The sequence below is a fragment of the Adiantum capillus-veneris genome, chromosome 6 (genome assembly GCF_014529385.1).
Source record: "Adiantum capillus-veneris isolate H3 chromosome 6, ASM1452938v2, whole genome shotgun sequence".
Lineage (NCBI taxonomy): Eukaryota > Viridiplantae > Streptophyta > Polypodiopsida > Polypodiales > Pteridaceae > Adiantum > Adiantum capillus-veneris.
Window position 1 is genome coordinate 89,654,945 of NC_140936.1, and position 19,117 is coordinate 89,674,061.

The window sequence follows — 19,117 nt, forward strand, 5'->3', positions numbered from 1 at the left end:
TCTTGTCTTTAGATGGTGATTGTGTCAAGCTTCTCTTCTTTGCTTCCCAATCTCCAAGTCCTTTACTACTACTAATAGCTTCTCTTCTTCCAATTTGCTGAGTCGACTCACCATTGCTGAGTGTTGGCCTCTAGGGCAGTCTACTTTTATTGTTGTGACCTGAGGTGGAGCCAAAGTGAGATTCAAATGGAGCCATTGCCTATAGACCAAAAGCGAGCTAAAATGGGGAGTGTTGAGTGGTGGTTTTAAAAGCAGTCTCACTATGTCCATGTGGCATCCAAGACTTTTGTTGGCCAAGAGCTTGATTGAAGGTGACATGTTTTGCGAAGCAGGGATAGGAGAACCTTCTTGGTGCTTTCAGTGTGGACATTGGCCCAAGGATAATAGGAGCAAGATTTTATGTGCAAGATTTTGCACCCGTGAAAAAGTTTGGTCAAGAGCTCATTTACAAAGTGGGTTCCTTGATCACTGGTGATCCATAAAGGAAAACCAAACCTGCAAAATTTGTTCTTATACAAAAAAATTTCAAATGTGGTTGATGCGCAGTCTGGGGTTTCCAGCACCTCCCCCATTTGGTAGCCTAGTTTGTGGCTACTAGAAGATACCTTTCTTTGCCTGGTTGGCCAAACCAGATTGCTCGCCCCAACAAAACTGATACCCCACCTTTCAAATGGCAGCCATGTCAAAGAGATCTTCAAGGGATGGCTAGCATGGAGAGTCAGTTTGGGAGCGCACCATTGGAAATAATCACAAGACCGAGCGTACTGCACTGCATCTCAAAACATGTATGGCCACCACAATCCAGTGTGTAAAATGCAATGTGTGGTTATGTGCCCTAGGTAGTGACCGTCTATGATACCATAGTGAGCACCTTCCAAAATGTCTTGGACTTCTTGAGGCATGACACAACAGTAAAGAATACCATCTGGACCACTTTTAGAGAGCGTGTTTCCAATCACAATGTAGGTCTTACTTTTAATAAGCAGTCTCCTCTTTTCCAAGCTTGATAAATCTTGTGGGTAAGAACCTATAAACAAGAGATGCATAACATCCAAATACCAGTCCGTGAAAATGTCTACCTTAAAAATAAATATGTCAAGGAGGTCCTCCTCTATGCCTATTGATGGCTCCCCTGAAGCGATCTTGGAGAGATGGTCAGGCATCTGATGCTCCTTGCTAGGTCTAAGGACAATCTCAAAGTCAAATTCCTGAAACAGTAATAACCATCTCCAAACATGCCCTGCCACTTGAGGCTTGTTGCAAAGATACTTGAGAGCCTGGTGGTCACTTATGACTATAAACTGTACACTCAAAAGGTAATGCCTAAAATTTTGTAGAGCATAGACAATGGCCAAGCCCTCTCTCTCAGTGGTGCTATAGTTTCTCTTGGCCTTTTTGAGTAGCCGACTTGTGTAGCAGACAAGCCGATCCAACTTATACACCTCGCTAGTTGGGCCAGGACTGTGCCTAGAGCTATGATGTTGGCATCAGTGTGCACATGAAAATAAGTGACTCATCTCGCGTGACTAAGATGGGTGCATGTGTGAGGCACTTCTTCAGATAATTAAAGGCTAGCTCTTTTGCAGAGGTCCATTGAAAAGGTTGGGTTGGACTAGCTAGGTGAAGTAGAGGCCTAGCAATATCTTTATACATTCCAATAAACCACCAATGATAGCCAGTGTGGCCTACAAATCTATGCACTCCTTTGACAATGATTGGCTTGGGCATGTGTAAGATGGATATAACCAGGGGGCAATCCCTCTAGCAGATACAATATGGCCCAACAGAGTACCTTGGGTGACCATAAAATTGACACTTACTGGGGTTGAGTTTCATACTTACCTCTTGAGAGTGAGAAAAAATGAGGATCAGTTGCTCCATGTGTCCTTAGAAAGATTCCACTAGACTTACACAACCTTGGCCTGAGAAGCAAGAAAAGTCGTCCATGAAAATCCACAAAAACTTGTTGAGGAAGGGCTTAAACACAATGTAGGGTGTATTGTTCCGGGAAGTTGGTGCATTCTTGAAGCCAAAGGGCATCCACTTGAAGATGAAGACTCCCCATGGACTAATGAAACCTGTCTTGATCCTATCATCTCCTAAAAAGGCCATTTGATTGTAGCCACTGAAGCAATCCATAAAAGTAAGAAGAGCAAGGCAAGCTATATCGTCTAACATGCGCTCAGAAAATGGGGTCAAAAAGACATTTGGGATAGTGAACTTATTAAGAACTCTGAAGTCTACACAAACACTGATCTTATTTGAATTCTTCTTTGGTGTAACACCCATCGAGAAGAGCCATTGTGTGTGTTCAATGGGCTCAATGATATCGGTGGCCAGCATCTTAGCAATTTCCTTCTTGGCCGATACTACATACTTTGGGTTGACCTTGTATGACCGACCATGCACAAGCTTTGCATTCTCTTGTAGGGGTATGGAATGAATTCCCGGAGTGGGTTCAAGTCCTATGAGGTCCTTGTATGACGACCAGGAAAAAAACATATTTCAAACAAGTAATGAAGGAAACCATTATATCCAGTAACTAAGGATGATCCCATAGCTATGCTGTTGGCAAAATTTGGACTCTTCCTCACTACCCAAGTTAACTTCTTTAATTGAATCTTGATAGTTGTTTGAGTTCTACTCCTCTGCATCACTATAGCCAACTTAAATCAATGATTCCACATCATGAGCGCAATGCTCAGGGAAGACCTTCTATTGGATGGGTCGGCTCCACTCTCAAGTTGGATCTATCTATGCCCTATGCTTGTTGCGGTAAAATTCTTTGGATGTAGTATGCATGCACACTCACAAGCTAGCTCAAACCAACAAAAAATACAAAAACGTGGAAACAAACAGACACCAAAAATTAAAATAGTAGCCAAGACAACCACAAGCCCTCCAAGGTAACATCCTATACATACTCAAATAACGATACAAAGTCTAGTCTACTAGTTGTGGCCAACTCTGCCGAGTCCACAAATACCACAACAAGGTATAATGAGGATGTAGAGGCTAAGGTGCAATGGAAAGTCCGGTATCTCATTAATGCTTAGAGAGTGTGGCCATAGGATGGCCATACTCTGCATGATGAATGCTACATCTCTAGCCTTGGTGGTTTGAGCCCCACCCTGGTCGGCCGATGTGCCCACACTAAAGCGCCCACTGTGGGCGGTTCAAGAGTGTTCGGGCACCCCAGACCAAGTATGGTCCAAATGGAAGAAAATGTCCTCTTGAGCATGTCCACCAAGGCGGCCATGCAAGTTGAGCCCTATGTAGCCTTGTAGACCTACTACATAAAGTGCAAGAAAGAGTCACAATTAGTACTCAAATGTCAACAATAACAGCATACCTTGCCTTGATGTGTTACTTTTGCCTAAGTTAGTAAATGATTACAGCCTGATAAGATGACAATATGATAAGATAAGACAATATGATCATAAGCCTGCTTACATCAATGTTTGAAAAACTACTTGCTAACAATGGACTGAATAGCATACTACCATCTCATCGCAAGTTTACAGAAGTAGATCTTCGTATGCCAAAACCAAAATAGTGCAAACTTTCATACTAAAAGCCAAAGATCTTCCAAGAACACCTACAAAGAATCATGGAGTTAGCACATAAAACAAAAACTAAATCATCAAAAATGATTTTAAAAAAAAGAAGGTTTATGTTATTATTGACTTCTCATGTCACTTTATAATAGGTTCAATTATCGTCGTATGCTCTACAAAGCATGATTTCTAAATAAATCATCTCTTTCACATGATTTAGAGTTGTAATGTTTGTCACAAAATTTGAATAGGGATCTAGCTAGTCATTTGGTTTGACCTCCCCTACTTGCACAAAGTTGTGCAAAAGGCGGCAAGCACCAACCAATATTGGTGATAGTTCCAAATCCGTATTTAACTCAAAAAGTATGCACCATTTATTATGCAAGATACCAAACACATTCTCCACTTTCACCCCTTAAAGAGAAGTCACAGAGTCATGCATGTCATTGGGGGCAATACATAAAATAGTCCAAAAAAGCTTATGGGAATCTATGCCTATGGTAGGAAATCCGTGCCTTCAAATGTATTGAATTGGGAACTTATATTTTGATGGCTTCATAGAATTTATAATATGTGTTCCATCTATGGCTTTGATTTTATGTGGTAACCCTATAATAGCTTCATACTCCTCCGTGATGCTTTTAAATCTTTCACCCTCGAGGATGGAACTATAAAAGTGCTAAAACAGGCTAGGATGGTATAAAATGCAAGATATAATCATTGTGTACTTATATGTAGTGGACTCCACAACTGGGTAAAGACATGTCATGGACTTCAAAACATGACCATGTGGTAATATCCACAAGACTCATACAAGTGCTAAATCACTAGTTATGAGTGCATGGATGAAATACTCACCACTAGATGGCAAGAAAGGCTCCACTATGTCTAGAGAGTGCATAAAAGGACTCAAAAGGCATGCAATATTCCAAAAACAACTTGTGCTAATTACTTAGATTGACTTCTGACCACTAACCATAGTCAGCACAAATCAAGGTCAAAAATATCTAATGCCTTGGAAAGACCCACCTTTGAGGGGTGCCATATCAACATGCATCGGGCTTTAATGCACTCATGAAAGCTCCCCACCCATATGTGAGTTGATGGTGTCGCAAAGGTTTTTACTCTTGCATACAACAAGCCAAACATTCCAAAAACCAAAATATCTGCAAACTCTCCATCCTACAAAGACATGGGTATCCGAAAATATTACTACCAACACATGATAGAGACTTTTGACCTAGTAGTTTAATAGCGTTACCTTGTGTGAAAAAATTTGGGATGACACAAAATCCAACTACTTAGTTGCCATCAAAAATAATAATAATAAGTTGACCAAGACCTTGATGATAACATAATAGAAATTATAAATTTGTAGGAAAATATCTCATACGTTTACTACTCACAAACATTATTTAAAATATTTGCAAGTTTTAATTGAGTGGAAAGGTAAACTTGCATGCTTTTTGTGTCCTCCTCCTTCAATATTTGCAATAGCTGCTCCATCTATGCATGCCTTGATGCCTTTCCTTGACATCCCGGAAGGTGTCACATGACTTAGCCATGCCATCACCCATGGTGCCATTTATAGTCCCTAAGAGAGACTCTTGCAATTGCTTTGCCTTGCTGCCACCACCGAATCCCTCCAAATCTATAAATTTTGTTGAGCTTGTAGCATCCTTTGATATATTGGCACTCACTCTGGCATATAGCTACGCTTATGTTGAAGTTCATGCAGAACTTCTTCATTTCCCTTTGGTTGGCAAGCACTGTCCAACCCCCACCTCCGCCCCCCAATAAATGCAATACATTTGGGATTCTTACACCACATAACCTATATACCCCACACTTCAACTATGTGGTAAATGGGCCTCCACATGAGACCCACATGGATCCTTGCCCCTTTTAACCTTCAAAACCACCCCAAGGAACGCATAATTGATGAGTTTTTGTCCATATTTGGGCCATTTGGGGCCCAATTGCACCCCAAAAACTTCCAGCTCGGTATTGTACTAGAATTTTATACACTTGGCATCATATCTTTCAACCCACCACTTGTAACCATAATTAGAATACTTACCAAACCTTATGCTACCATTCTTAGAAATTAACCATTTTCAAAGTTTGGATCATAACTGAATTTCATAAGTGGATCGTTCCAATTGCAAACCCAAAAAAACAAAAAAATACAACCAAAAATATTTGACACACATTCCAAGAAAACCCCCCATCAACCTTGATTCCCAATACCAAGAATAGTCCAAGCAAACCAAAATAGAACGTGTATTCTGCATTTCAACCCGTGCGCACAAAGTAGCATGACATTCACCCCCTCTGAACCTGCACACCCTCTAGTATGTGCCAATCAACAATGCCATTTGATACATCATTATCATTATCCAACTCATGATACTCATTATTTCCAAGATTTCATCTTCACCATGACTCTTTAGATCTCATGTTTTGAACATCATGTTGCCTGCAACAAGTATCTTCATCTTTGTGCCATCCAACTCGCATAACATATAAGTAGCATGGTCATAAGCATGTTTGCTCACATAAGGACCAAACTACTCCTTGACCATCTTTTTCATGGTTACATGTTGATTATCCAAGTTGCTATCATAAACAAAAACCCAATCACATTCTTTAAATGCATCGCATCAACCTATGCTGCTTATAAAAAACCCATGTATTCTTCAAACGAGCATCCTTTAGCTTTATCATTGCCACTTCAATGTCTTCGCTCCTCTTTTTCAATTCACGTGTCCTTAAACCAAGTAGATCCTCTTTGCTCGAACCTATATCCCAAGGTAAAATACTCTAAGTTATCATCACTATCTCTTATCTAGGCAGAATAGGCTTCTTTTCATACATCAATTCTTCTAGTATATAACATGTAATTGTACTAAGTGTGGTATAGTCTGCCCGTAAAGCATGAGATAACAACCTAAGAAATTTTGTTATAAATAGTAGTAAAAGCTAACTTATACCCATATGAGCAAAGGAACCTCTCACTTCACCAGCATCATATTCACCTCTATCAAACAATAATTTTCCCAATTCATGTATACCTTCAAAAAACATCCTCAATTTGCACATGTAGCTTTGGTTCTCAATGCCCTTTGTTTGACCATATTCTCTTGTAGGAATGATATATTTGGATCTATCATAGACCTACGACATAGCCACCAACATGCATAGTTAAAGTATAAATAGGAGGAAATCTATCATGATGCCTTATGTTCGAATAGATATGACAAATAGCACAATCTGTTATAAGTTAAAACCACATCTTTATACATGGCCTTCCACAAATAATGATCCTTGATCTTTGAAAAAGTAGCCCAAACACTTCTATATCCTACCCACAAGCTCTCATTAAACTCCTTGAAATTCTCTAGTTGAGTTATCTTGTCACAAACTACTTGTTGAGATGTTACTCTCCTCTGTTTTGGTTGCTTCCATGGAAATGCACCCTACACCCTTCAAAAATTAACCATTAGCCTTATTTTGACTCCTTTTGAACTCTTTGTCTCTCCATTCTTCCTGCTTTGTCAATGTGCTCAAGTATCGGCCAATCAAGAGCCAGTCACCTCCAAACATCTCCTCATAAAGTCTCAAGTGCATAAACCATTTTTCCACAGTCTACATGCAACTTTGAGCAAATGAACTACTTCAAAGCTACATCGCACTCTCCATAATCATGTCCTCTTCACTTTCAAACTTGGAAACTAGATTGTCGTACCTTATGACTGCCATGCAATACAACAAAAGGCATGCTACCACACAACGCATACATACACATAACACATACCCGAATCGTGTGGTCAGGTACTCCGCTACTGTTGCGCACTGCGACGCAGAGCATGCTCCCACACAACCCCCTCTCTCCTCTCTCCTCTCGACGTACCTGCACAGGCGGTCGACTCTCTCTCTCTCTCTCTCTCTCTCGCTCTCTCTCGCTCTCTCTCTCTCTGTGTGTGTGAAGATGAAGCAATGAAATAACACCCAACGGGCCCGATCAGACCCGTATATATATAATTATGCAGGCTTGCCGGGCTTTTCAATATTTTCGACGCCCGCAGGGAAAATGGAAAAGCCCGCCGGCGGGCCCGTCGAGAATACTAAAAAGCTCGACAGGATTTTACTGTGTTTCCAGGTTGCCCTTAACCGGATTCTTTGTGATCACGTTTAGTGTAATCATGTATGTAAATGTGTAAATAAGACCTTGTGATCACACAAAGTTTGTCGTAATTACGTAAATATTAAATCCTTGCCAAGAACTCCTCTTGTCTTGAGTGAAAAGAACGGGGCCCTTCTTCACTGGCTCTCCCAAAGAAGATCCCTTCCGTGTGCAAAACAGTCGACCCCTTCTTCTTTCTTGGCTCTCCCAAAGAGCTCTTCAAAAACTGTCCAAAAAACTGGCCTCTTAGGGTGCATGAAAGCGTCCTATATTTATCCTCTGCATGGCGTGTGACAACTCATCTTTGCTATTTTTGGCACCCTTGCTTGCACCCCAAGATTTCCATATGCACTCCCTCTTAGCCGGGGCACCGACAGCGCCGTCGATGCTCCCAAGCCTTCTCTCAGAAAAGTTGGACCCTTTACGGGCGTGCCATGTAAGCAATCATTGAGCACCAACGGTGCCATCAACTGCCCACTACACCACCAAACGGCCGTCCACTGGCGCGCAAAATACCCCCCATCACCGCGCTCGGTCGTGAGCAGAGCCCGCAGCGCAAGACACCATCGCTACGAGCTTGGGAGCTCTCCTTCACCACTTTGATACCACAATGGACACCCGCTTGCAGCTCATATACTCCGCAATTTGCCTGCTCACTTGCGTATATGGGGTAGACCCCTTGCCACGTGGAAATCCCATGAGCCTTTGGTCTCCAAGGCCTTCAAAAATTGCACCCCAAGAAACTTCTCCAAGCTCTAGAAAATTTCAATTTTTTGGCCTAGTTCACCTGACTGCCATTCCCTGCTTACAAATCCAATCACCAACCCGTTGAATCTCAATGCAAACCCCAATTCTCTACTTGAACATGTGCAGACCTCGACACCTTTTTGACTTTGCCGACAAGGCGGCTGGAGATAGGTGATCCAAGTGGAAGTCGAGGTACATGTGTGTAGAGCTCAATTCATGGAGTCTACCCGTCTTTTCAGATTGCGAATCAGAGCTATGGTTTGCGTTTTATGGCCAATTGAATTTTTTTTGAGGGTCGGGTCTGAGGGGAGCTCCCTCCTCATTGGCTATGGCGCCTGCAGGGCGCTGCGCTGGGCGTTTGGTGGTGGTTTTGGCCTGTGGCCGTGGTGCAGAGGCGCTCGCGCCCATGTAGAGTTGATTGATGATGTGGCATCTACACTAGCAGTGAGCCCCGCGGCCCTTGGGGCCCCAAAGTTTTGAGAAGAAGAGGGAGGGTAATAGCGACCTTGCTATTGCCTCCCCCCCTCGTGGAAGAAAGTGGTCACACAAGCAGAGAAAGCGGGCCAAAAAGGGTTCAAGAAGTCCAACCAAAAGACTAATCCCGCCAAAGGGTTAGGAGAGAGCAAGTGGAAGAGAGGGAAGGTGCTCAAAGGGGTCAATTCAAAGTGGCCGAATAATGCAAGGCAAGCCGGGCGGCCAAGTTGGGCAGACATTAGGAAGAAGTGCACCATACAAATGTTTCCAAAAATGAACTATGCCAAGTGGTGGCAATGCAAGGAAATTCTAAATGGAGCTATAAGTGAAGTGCACAACATGAAAGCTCACCCCATTTTTCATTTTTGGTTCTCCTAGACACACCCTTATAAAAGGAGATAGACATTCATTTTTTGGGGTCTTTGACCAAGGTTACTTTTTTGCCATGAGGTTTTTTTGCCAAGGCTTTTGAGCCATTATTTTTGGTTGGCGAGGTTCATTTCGGCAGTGTGTTGGTTGTATATGGTATTGCATATGCTAGAAGACTATTCTCTATTGTTTCTGGGCATCATTCCCCCTTTCCCTTCTCTTCTCTGCTTGTGTGCGTGTGTTTCCCGGCGTGTGTAGGCGTCTATGCACCCTTGAGGTTTGTCGTGCAAAGAGAGATAGAGAGAGGTTGTGTGAGTGTGGAAGGTTGTAAATTGAGCGGGACGGAGTGATTGAGTCTGTCTAGTGCATTGCAAGGCGTATGTGCGTATGGTTGTGTGAAAGTGGTGGTTTGCTTACGGGTACTGTTGAGTTTTGAAGGTGAACTCTAGTGGATTGGGGTGTTGTGTATACCCTGGGCTATAGTGAGGCATTGTGTTGTGTGCTGGGTGTGTTCCCCTTTCCCCCTCTCCATCTTCTGGTGCCCCCACTAAGGAGTTGTCTGTTTTTTAGCCGACAAAGCGGTTGGCTGATGGTCGAGATGTTTGATGGTCGAGTTTGAAGCTAGTAGAGATGGTGGAGCCAGGTTTTGGCCCCATATTTACAGGCGTCGAAGGTCCCGAGGATTGGTTAGCAGATTTCGAGTTATGGCTGTTGTCGATGCGTATATCAACGGATACAAAAAGGTTATAGACGGTGCCGCTGTTGATGCAAGGACGAGCCGAGTTGTGGTTCGATGGTTTAAAGAGCAGTGATCGAGAATCATGGCCAAGGTTGCAGAGTCAGTTTCTGGAGCGGTTTCGAGAGGTGATTACGGCGAAAAAATTTGGTGCAAGGCTGAAGGCGGTACACCAGGATGTAAGTAAAGATTTCTCTATTTTCATTGAGCAATTTGAAGTTTGTTGGAAGCAGTTAAAGATTGCTAATGGGGTCAAAAGCAATCAATCTTTGAAGCTATCAAAGCTGTTAGAGTGCTTGCATCCGAGGATTAGAGAAAAGGTCGAAGATGGTGCAGATACATACGAAGACATGGTCTATCTGGCAAAGATAAAGAGCAGAAAGGTGAAGCGTAAGTTGGAGCTGGGCGTGTTAAATCCATAAGATTATATGCCTGTTGCGGAGGTAGCGAAGTGCTCTTGGGTCCAACCAAAGGTGGTTCCAATTGTTCGGAATGCCCAGCCTGTTGAGGTAAGACCTACTATTGGCTATGTTCCTTGGAGGTTTCCAGTTTGTGACATGCCTATGCCGAGGGTGGAAGAGCTTGTCAACAAGAAGAAGCTCCATGTCGAGGTGAACCAAGATGCAAAAGCGGTAGCAGATGTGGAGGTTCCGGTACGGATTGAAGAGGTAAAGCATGTCCTTGTGGAGAGTTTGCATGAAAAGGTAGCAGAATGCAATCGAGATGAAGATACCAAGGGTTCAGAAGCTGATGAAGAAAGTTTACAAAGCAGTGAAGATGGTCAAGCTTTTGTGGAGCAACAAGTGGAAGGAGATGCAGATAGGAAGTCGATATATGATGCCGATGCTGATGAAGATACAAGCTCGATTAGCTGGGAGACAAGTGAGGAGAATAGAGCGGATGAGTCCACATCCTATGATGAAGAGACGAAATCTGATGAACCTAAACTGGTAAAGGTAAAGCTGCCCTCTCATGTGTTTGATGATATGGTAGTAGCCCATGTGCAAGAAGAGTAGGGAGCAGAGCAAGCCGAGAGGCTTCATGAAAGCCAAGTGGTGCGGTCTAGACCTACCAATGATGATATGCAAGTGAAGGTGGTGTGTGGTGCCATGCTAATGACCGTGCTGATGAAAGTAGCGGTGGAAGGTGCCATGGTGGTGTAGCATGTGCGGAATTTTTCCAAGAGAGATAAAGCGACAGTGTCTATGGAGAAAGACAAAGATGATGTAGTAGAGAAAGAATTCTCTCTTCCATGGAGGAGCATGATGCAACGGTAGAAGAGGTACTTAAAGAACAGATAATTGAAGTTGATGAGCGAGAGGTGCTGATCGACCATGAAGGGCCGATAGACGAGGAAGGGCTCGATGATGCTAGAATGGAGTGTGCTGCCAAAGAGGAGGTTGTGATGCCAAAGATGGTGGAGGTTCCACTGAGGTTGACATGTCCAATGGTGGAGAAAGGAGAATCTCAAGGAGTGACTTTGCTTCCATTGAAGGTATGTAAGCTATGGTTGATGAAAAAGATGGTAGAAACAGCTCTATGGAGACTGGTTTAGCAGGTGCAGGGGTATATGCTCAAGGCCTCCACTTTATTTGGTTGGGAGGGAGGGTCAGACATATGTTGGATCTTGGTGCCAGGTACATGTTTTTTTTATGATGATATGCTCGGTGCTTCTTGATATGGAGTAGACAAGTTGCAAAGGAATGCATGGAGTGCAGAAGGTAGGCTATGGACAGCCTACACATGGTGGTATAGGTGCTACGGTACGGCACTCTGGTGAGCAATTACAGATGGATGGAAGATATCAATGACAGGTGTTCGATCCAGGTGGAAGCTATATGATACAGGGGATGGGACAACTCACTTGAAAGTTTGACAGTAGACAGAATAAAATTATGTACATATGGTTTTAGTTTTCTCATAGTGTGTGCCAGGTTTTGCAGTTAGTAGTGGAATAAAAGCTCTTATGTGGTTGAGCATAAATGCTCAACTGGGGGGTGGGCAATGATGGTGCAGCCAAAGTGTATCGACTCTAGAAGGTGGCATGGGCAGATATATGCAGGCTAGCAGAAGCATGGCAAAGGGCTGGAGCAGCTAGGAAAATCATGGGATAGCAGGTAGCAGCGGAATTGTATGCCTGATGCGGCTTATAGGCCAAGGAAGGCTCCATGAGAGGCTAATGTGGGTAGCAGATGAAAGAGATGCAAAGTGTAGTTTTTGGGTCCAAGGATGAAGAGCTTGAAGTGCTGAAGGAGCAGGTCCAGACGGCTCATCAAACCGAGCTATGGAGCCCAAGATATTGAAGGTTGAAGTTTAAGAGGATTGCAGATTCTTGCCGGACAGGGCGGCTGGAGATAGGTGATCCAAATGGAAGTCGAGGTACAGGTGTGTAGAGCTCAATTCATGGATTCTACCCGTCTTTTCAGATTGCGGATCAAAGCTATGGTTTGCGTTTTATGGCCAATTGAATTTTTTCCGGGGGTCGGGTCTTCGGCTGCATTGAAAGGCGTGTCATGTGGAATCTTTTGGGCCTTGCCAAAGGTCTCGATGATAGTGTACGTCCTGTGGAGTTAGCACAAATTCACGGCACGTGATTCCGACCCTCGAGCACCGAGTTATGGCTTGGGAAAACCTAGGGCATTTGAAGATGAAATGTTTGCAGATGGTTTTTCAAAATTTTGGTTGCCTCGGATCGCGAGCCTAGAAAAGTTGAGAAGCGACACGGATTATGTTGAAGCAAACCGGCAATGCAAGTTTCATCTGGGCTTTGCGGCTTGGCAGTATGACACTGGAGCAGACTATAGGAACCTGGAGAAGGAGGCCAAAAAAATGAGTTTTTTTATTAATATGGGAAGTTTTTTTTGGGGGATTTTGGATAGCCCCAAGGGCTTTTGCTTGAAGGGCTACCACGTGACGCAGGCCTCATCCCACATGCGATGGCGGAAGCAAAGGGGTCGCAGTATAAGACCAGGGCTGTGAGCCCTCATTGGGTATCAAAGGGAGGGGAGAGGAAAGCTCCCTCCTCATTTGCTATGGCGCCTGCTGCAGGGCGCTGCGCTGGGCGTTTGGCGGCGGTTTTGGCCCGTGGCGGCGGTGCAGAGGCGCTCACGCTCGCGTAGAGCTAACTAATGACGTGACATCCGCGCTACCGGTGAGTCCCGCGGCCCTTGGGGCCCGAAATTTTTGAGAAGGAGAGGGAGGCCAATAGCGACCTCGCTATTGCCTTCCCCCCTCGTGGAAGAAAGTGGTCACACAAGCAGAGAAAGCGGGCCAAAAAGGGTTCAAGAAGTCCAGCCAAAAGACCAATCCCGCCAAAGGGTTAGGAGAAAGCAAGAGGGAAGGTGTTCAAAGGGGTCAATTCAAAGTGGCCGAATAATGCAAGGCAAGCCGGGCGGTTGAGTTGGGCGGACATTAGGAAGAAGTGCACCATACAAATGTTTCCAAAAATGAACTATGCCAAGTGGTGGCAATGCAAGGAAATTCTAAATGGAGCTACAAGTGAAGTGCACGACATGAAAGCTCACCCCATTTTTCTTTTTTGGGTCTCCTAGATACACCCTTATTAAAGGAGACAGACGTTCATTTTTTGGGGTCTTTGACCAAGGTTACTTTTTTTCCATGAGGTTTTTTTGCTAAGGCTTTTGAGCCATTATTTTGGTTGCCGAGGTTCATGCCGGCAGTGTGTTGGTTGTATATGGTATTGCATATGCCAGAAAACTATTCTCTACTGTTTCTGGGCGTCATTCTTCCGTCCCCCTTCTTTTCTCTGCTTGTGTGCGTGTGTGTTCGGGCGTTTGTAGGCGTCTATGCCCCCCAAGGTTTGTCGTGCAAATAGAGATAGAGAGAGGTTGTGTGTGTGTGGAAGGTTGTGAATTGAGCGGAGCGGAGTGATTGAGTCAAAAATCCACAAAACAACACCTGCTAGTAGGGGAACATCACGTAAAATCCAAACAAACTCCCAGTGTCCATCTCTCCCTCTCTCTCAATCAGTTACCTGATGCTACATACCATAGCCACAGAATCTAGTGGTCATGCAGTGTTGCATGCAAAGGCGCTCTACATGGACCTTTTCGGAACTGCAAGCATCCTCGTTTTTACCCCCACCACCCACCAACCAACCCTCACACACACACACACTCTCGCTCTCTCTCTCTCTCTCTCAACCACAATTTTTGTGAACTTGTAATCACTCATGACCTATACAACACTTTCTAGCTTCCCCTAACTCAACCACCCTCAATTAGCATGTATGAGTAGAGGCTACTCATACATCTCACCCTGGCGTCCCATCCTACCAATCTCTTGCATCTATTCACCTTTTCTCTACTTGAACCTCCACTTTTTTCCCATAATACCCTAGTACTAGCGGCCCAAGGTAACCATTCCTGCACAGGGGTCATCATTGCCATCACTTCTGTCATTACAATTGTAGCCTATGTTGGGGAATCTGTAGCCGCGGACTTCGTCAGCCTAATAGCATCCATGGTGACAGCGCTCGCCTTCTACAGTTTTCTTTGAAACCCTAGCCAACTGAGGTTGGCAACTCAGTTGCCAAAATTTAATTTTATTTTTTTCCCTAGCGGCTTGTTCAGCTAATGGCCTGCCCCAATTTTTGGTGAGCTAACAAAAAAATCTTGGGTTTGTTTCCCACGAACTAGGAATCTCATGTAGAGTTTATCTTCACCCTTGCGATGAAGCCGTATTTGGTCTTAGTACTTATCCTCATTTACAATTGAACGGTTTATTGCATCCTACTATCTCTATTGGTATGTGAGGGAGTCGTCTAGAGTCTCTGTGACCCACTGTAGCGCTATAATTGCGTGCATGTGCAGCTACCTTGGAAAGCTTGAATGCTTTAAAGCATGCTTACAAGACATTCTTTCATAAGACCAGTGCATAGTTGAATGCCTTATTGGTTTTCATTTAGGGAAAAAAAAAATTTCCACCAAGAATCTCTTCAAAATGATGCTTCAAATGCATGTTTTGGTATTAACGATAGTGGCCACGTTTTTGCCATTTGTACGCAACTTTACCGTCAAAGGCCATCCAACCTCATTTGGAAACCTAACCGGCCTTACTTCCTTGGATCTCTCAAGCACAAAGATTACAAGTATACTTCCAGAAGCTCTTAGCAATCATAGAAATCTTGTCACGTTGCAACTTGGTGCCAACCAGGTAGATGGTCCACTATCTTCTGGCATGCCAAGCCTTTTAAATTTTCAGTATTTGCAGTTGGGAAATAATGCAGTTTGAAACCCCATAGCCACAAAAAATGGAAAGCATGCCTCCCTAAGAACTTTCGATCTAGGCTTTAACGCTCTTTCAAATTCAATCCCATTTCATTTGAAGAATTTGACTTCAGTATTTTCTTTGACTTTGTCTAATAATTCCTTGAATGATATAGTACCTGAACAACTCTAAAGTTGCATCCCATTTACAATCTCTTTCATTCAATCGCAATGCTCTAATAGGAGCCTTCCAAATATCCTAGGATCTCTTGCCAATCTTTCCACTATTTGTCTCTTCTTTAACAAATCTTTTAGGTCTCTTACCTAAGAAATCAATGCGACTTACAGAAACCCAATAAATTTTATCCTTGACCAATAATCTCTTTTACAGCACAATTCTAGTTACTCACCACTTTAACTATCTAGAAGGAATAGCACCAGATTATTTTGTTTCTGAGGTTCTTTCGAAGGAAAACTACTTGATGGATATACCTAACAAGCACAACTTGAAGATTTATCAAAAAATTTAGAGGGCTTTCATTTCAGGAGAAGATTGAAGCTCCTTATGGAGAGTTTCCATTGGTGGTTGATAGGTGTCATCAAATGTGATAACATGCATCTATAGAGCTTAAATTTGCCTCATTTCACTCAATCTTATATTTCTCTCGTTGTTTATTACATCAAAAACGGTTGTACTCTTGTTTGGTCAACAAAATTTAAAATAATATTATTGGCTATTTTAAACAATATTTATTGAATGATGATTTTGTTGATGGCCTTCATTTTTAAGAACTTGTTTAGCATTTGACAGTTTTCTAATAGCCATTTCTTCGAACCACCTCTAGATACATAATTTCTCAATGTCTTCTAAAGCATTTTTCCTCTTTAATGAGTCAATTCCGAAATAAATCTATTGCTATAATATGTCTTAAGATCTTGTCATTATGTACAATCTCTCATCTGCATATATTGTAATGTACTCTCTTACTATGCTATCATAATAATACTCACCTTCTCTACTTCCTTACAAGTTACTTTCTTGGTACATAAATATAGGAACTCAAGCAGTTTTCAATAAGGATAATACCATTCGTCAATTTGAAAAGATTTGTTTTTGCTTATCTATATTCTCTTATGATGTGAAATTAATCATCCCTAAAGTTTTGACTTGTGCTTGCACTAAATGTAATTTCTATTGAGAGAATTTGTCATTAAGCTACACAATCACTAATAAGAGCTAAGGTGCTTTAGTGAAAAACACTTATAATAAGTACTTGGGAAATTAAAAATCCTCCAATTTGTGTTAATATTTTGTCTTTTTATGTTTTCCTAATCCATTGGTCACGTGCACACAGATTCGTCGATTTAAACAGCATGACCGTAGATTTGCCGCTCTAAACAGTACACCGACAAAGTACAGATTCACTATTTTCAACAATATTAAATGTAGATCCACCGATTTAAGTAGCATTAGTGCAGATTCGCCGATCTAAGCAACACCTCTTATTGATGTAGATTTGTCGATTTAGGCAATACCGATCACAGAATCATGTTACAGTGTGTGACCACCACTGTCCTTTGTATGATTTTGTTAACCTGGGTATATAATGAAAGTGATTGGGATTTGGAATTATATTTGAAATTGGATTTCAATTTGATATATAATGAATTCCTGTTGCGACACCGTTTATGAGATTGGACTTGAGATTTATAAGAATCGATGTTGACGTGTGTGACCAATGAAATCCTGAATCATCAGGGTATGACATATACTACTTATTCTAGTGGCATTGGATACTAGAATATAGAGTATGTGGATGACGACAGGAATAGTCAATAATTTTTTAATTTTTCATTCACTATGTGATACGGTAGATGTCGAATACTAATCATTGTTTTTTACAAGTATGATTTCCAAGTTCTTATCTTCGCAACTCAGGACAATTGATTTCTGACGGAGAGGTATGTACTGGGAATGATAAATCATATTTATTGTAGCTGACAGGTGAAAATTGCATAACTACTCTATGGAATGTGCAAAGGATAGCAAATTCATTATCATTGTATTATTAAAGAGCTCTTTGTGAGCTATAGTCACTTTATATCCGGACGAAAAATGTGTATTCATTTTTTAGCATTCACAAATCTATAAGTAAATATGTGCAAAAGGAAAATTATCCTCTTGCACGGAGGAAGATTGCACCCAGTGCTCATGTCTTTCTTCTCCTCTCTCCTCTCTTACCGAGCCAGCGTAGCATTCCGCTCTAGGAGTTGCGTCTGCTCGCGCTCTCTTACTCTCTTTCACTCTCTTCCCCTCTCCATTCGTGTATCGCAGCAATTATGGTGCAAAATATTCATTATGTGTATAGATTTGTTCGTTTATGGCTTGCACTGTGCTATTTTGGGTAATTTGTAGGGCCATCTCGCATCGTTTTGTAGCATCTGAAGCAAGTTACAGCGTTGGGTTATCCACTTTGTGACTGAGGATATAGATTTGAAACCGTAGATTCTGCATGGGGTGTTGATTACAGATTTTCAGTAGTATAAGTGGTTGTGATTGTATCGATGTACGTAGTGGTCTGCTCGTGTGAATCATCCATGTGGTGCAAGATATGAGTATGTACTCATTTGTGCTCGAGAGGATCTTCTAGAATGTACAAACAAAAAATGAACTTCAAGTTGTGAGTTGACTTGTAAACTTAAAAACTCAATAATAATATTAAAAAGTTAAACAAAACTCCAAAATAGACGAAATTTGACCCACGGGACCACTAATTGAGACATCATCAAATCACTTGGCATTCAATGCATATTTACAATAGAAGTGGTTAGTATCAAAAATTTATTCGTTTTCTACCCAATGCTTGTCATTTCGTTGCTTTGTCTCCAACCATCGTCATAATCGATCTTTTGCACTCGAAGCATGATATGATTGTGATCGCCTCATGCTAACCACTTTCTCTATTCTGCGTTTCATCTCTCTCTGCTAAAACTCTGTAAAACCAATTGAACATCTCGTGTAGGGTATTGCTCTTTTTCCTTCCACCTCCATGCCGTGTATTTTTAAAATACATTGCTTTTGCTTCATAGTGTGAGCGCTCCATCCTTGGCTACTCCAGATGCCCACTGGACCGTATGTATCGAGATAAAATAAGTTATGTGCAAAAAGAATGTGCTAAAAAAACAATTAAACTTTAGTTCAAACACTGATGCCTTTTGACTGCAAAGACAAAGTGTTCAACCCACCATGTAATGGGTTACGTGCTCTTCCCTCCAGGCATCCACCATTTGCACTGTGAAACTATTAATTACAAACTTTAAGGTGGATATCTTAGCACGGGTTAGCTTTGTCTTTTCAAGAAGACTAAAAATATTATCTACAAGCTGTCACACGCAAGCACGCTTAATTCCTAGGGCTCATTACCTCTGTAGATCGTAATGTCACACACCTTTTTCCACAATTGAAACTCACTAGGACTTTGGGAGTCAGAATAGTCTGAAGCAAATGCCTAAATTTACTACCACCCAAACATATTTTATTAGGGCGATCCTATGTACTTCCATGTGTCTTCTTGTCCTTTGATAACTCAACTGCACCCCCATGTAGATCAACACTTGATAGAATAGATTTGAGCTCTCTTATACACTCTTCTCTTCTTTTTGCAAGCTCCATATTCCAAGCATAATTTATATGGAGCATAAGCAACTTGTCAAGAATTTGTAGATGAGCATGAAGAGTACAGACATGCACATTTATCAGTGGAATTGGTAGAATAGGTTCCCAATTTTGGGGTGTCCATGTTTCGATTAGGGGGTACAC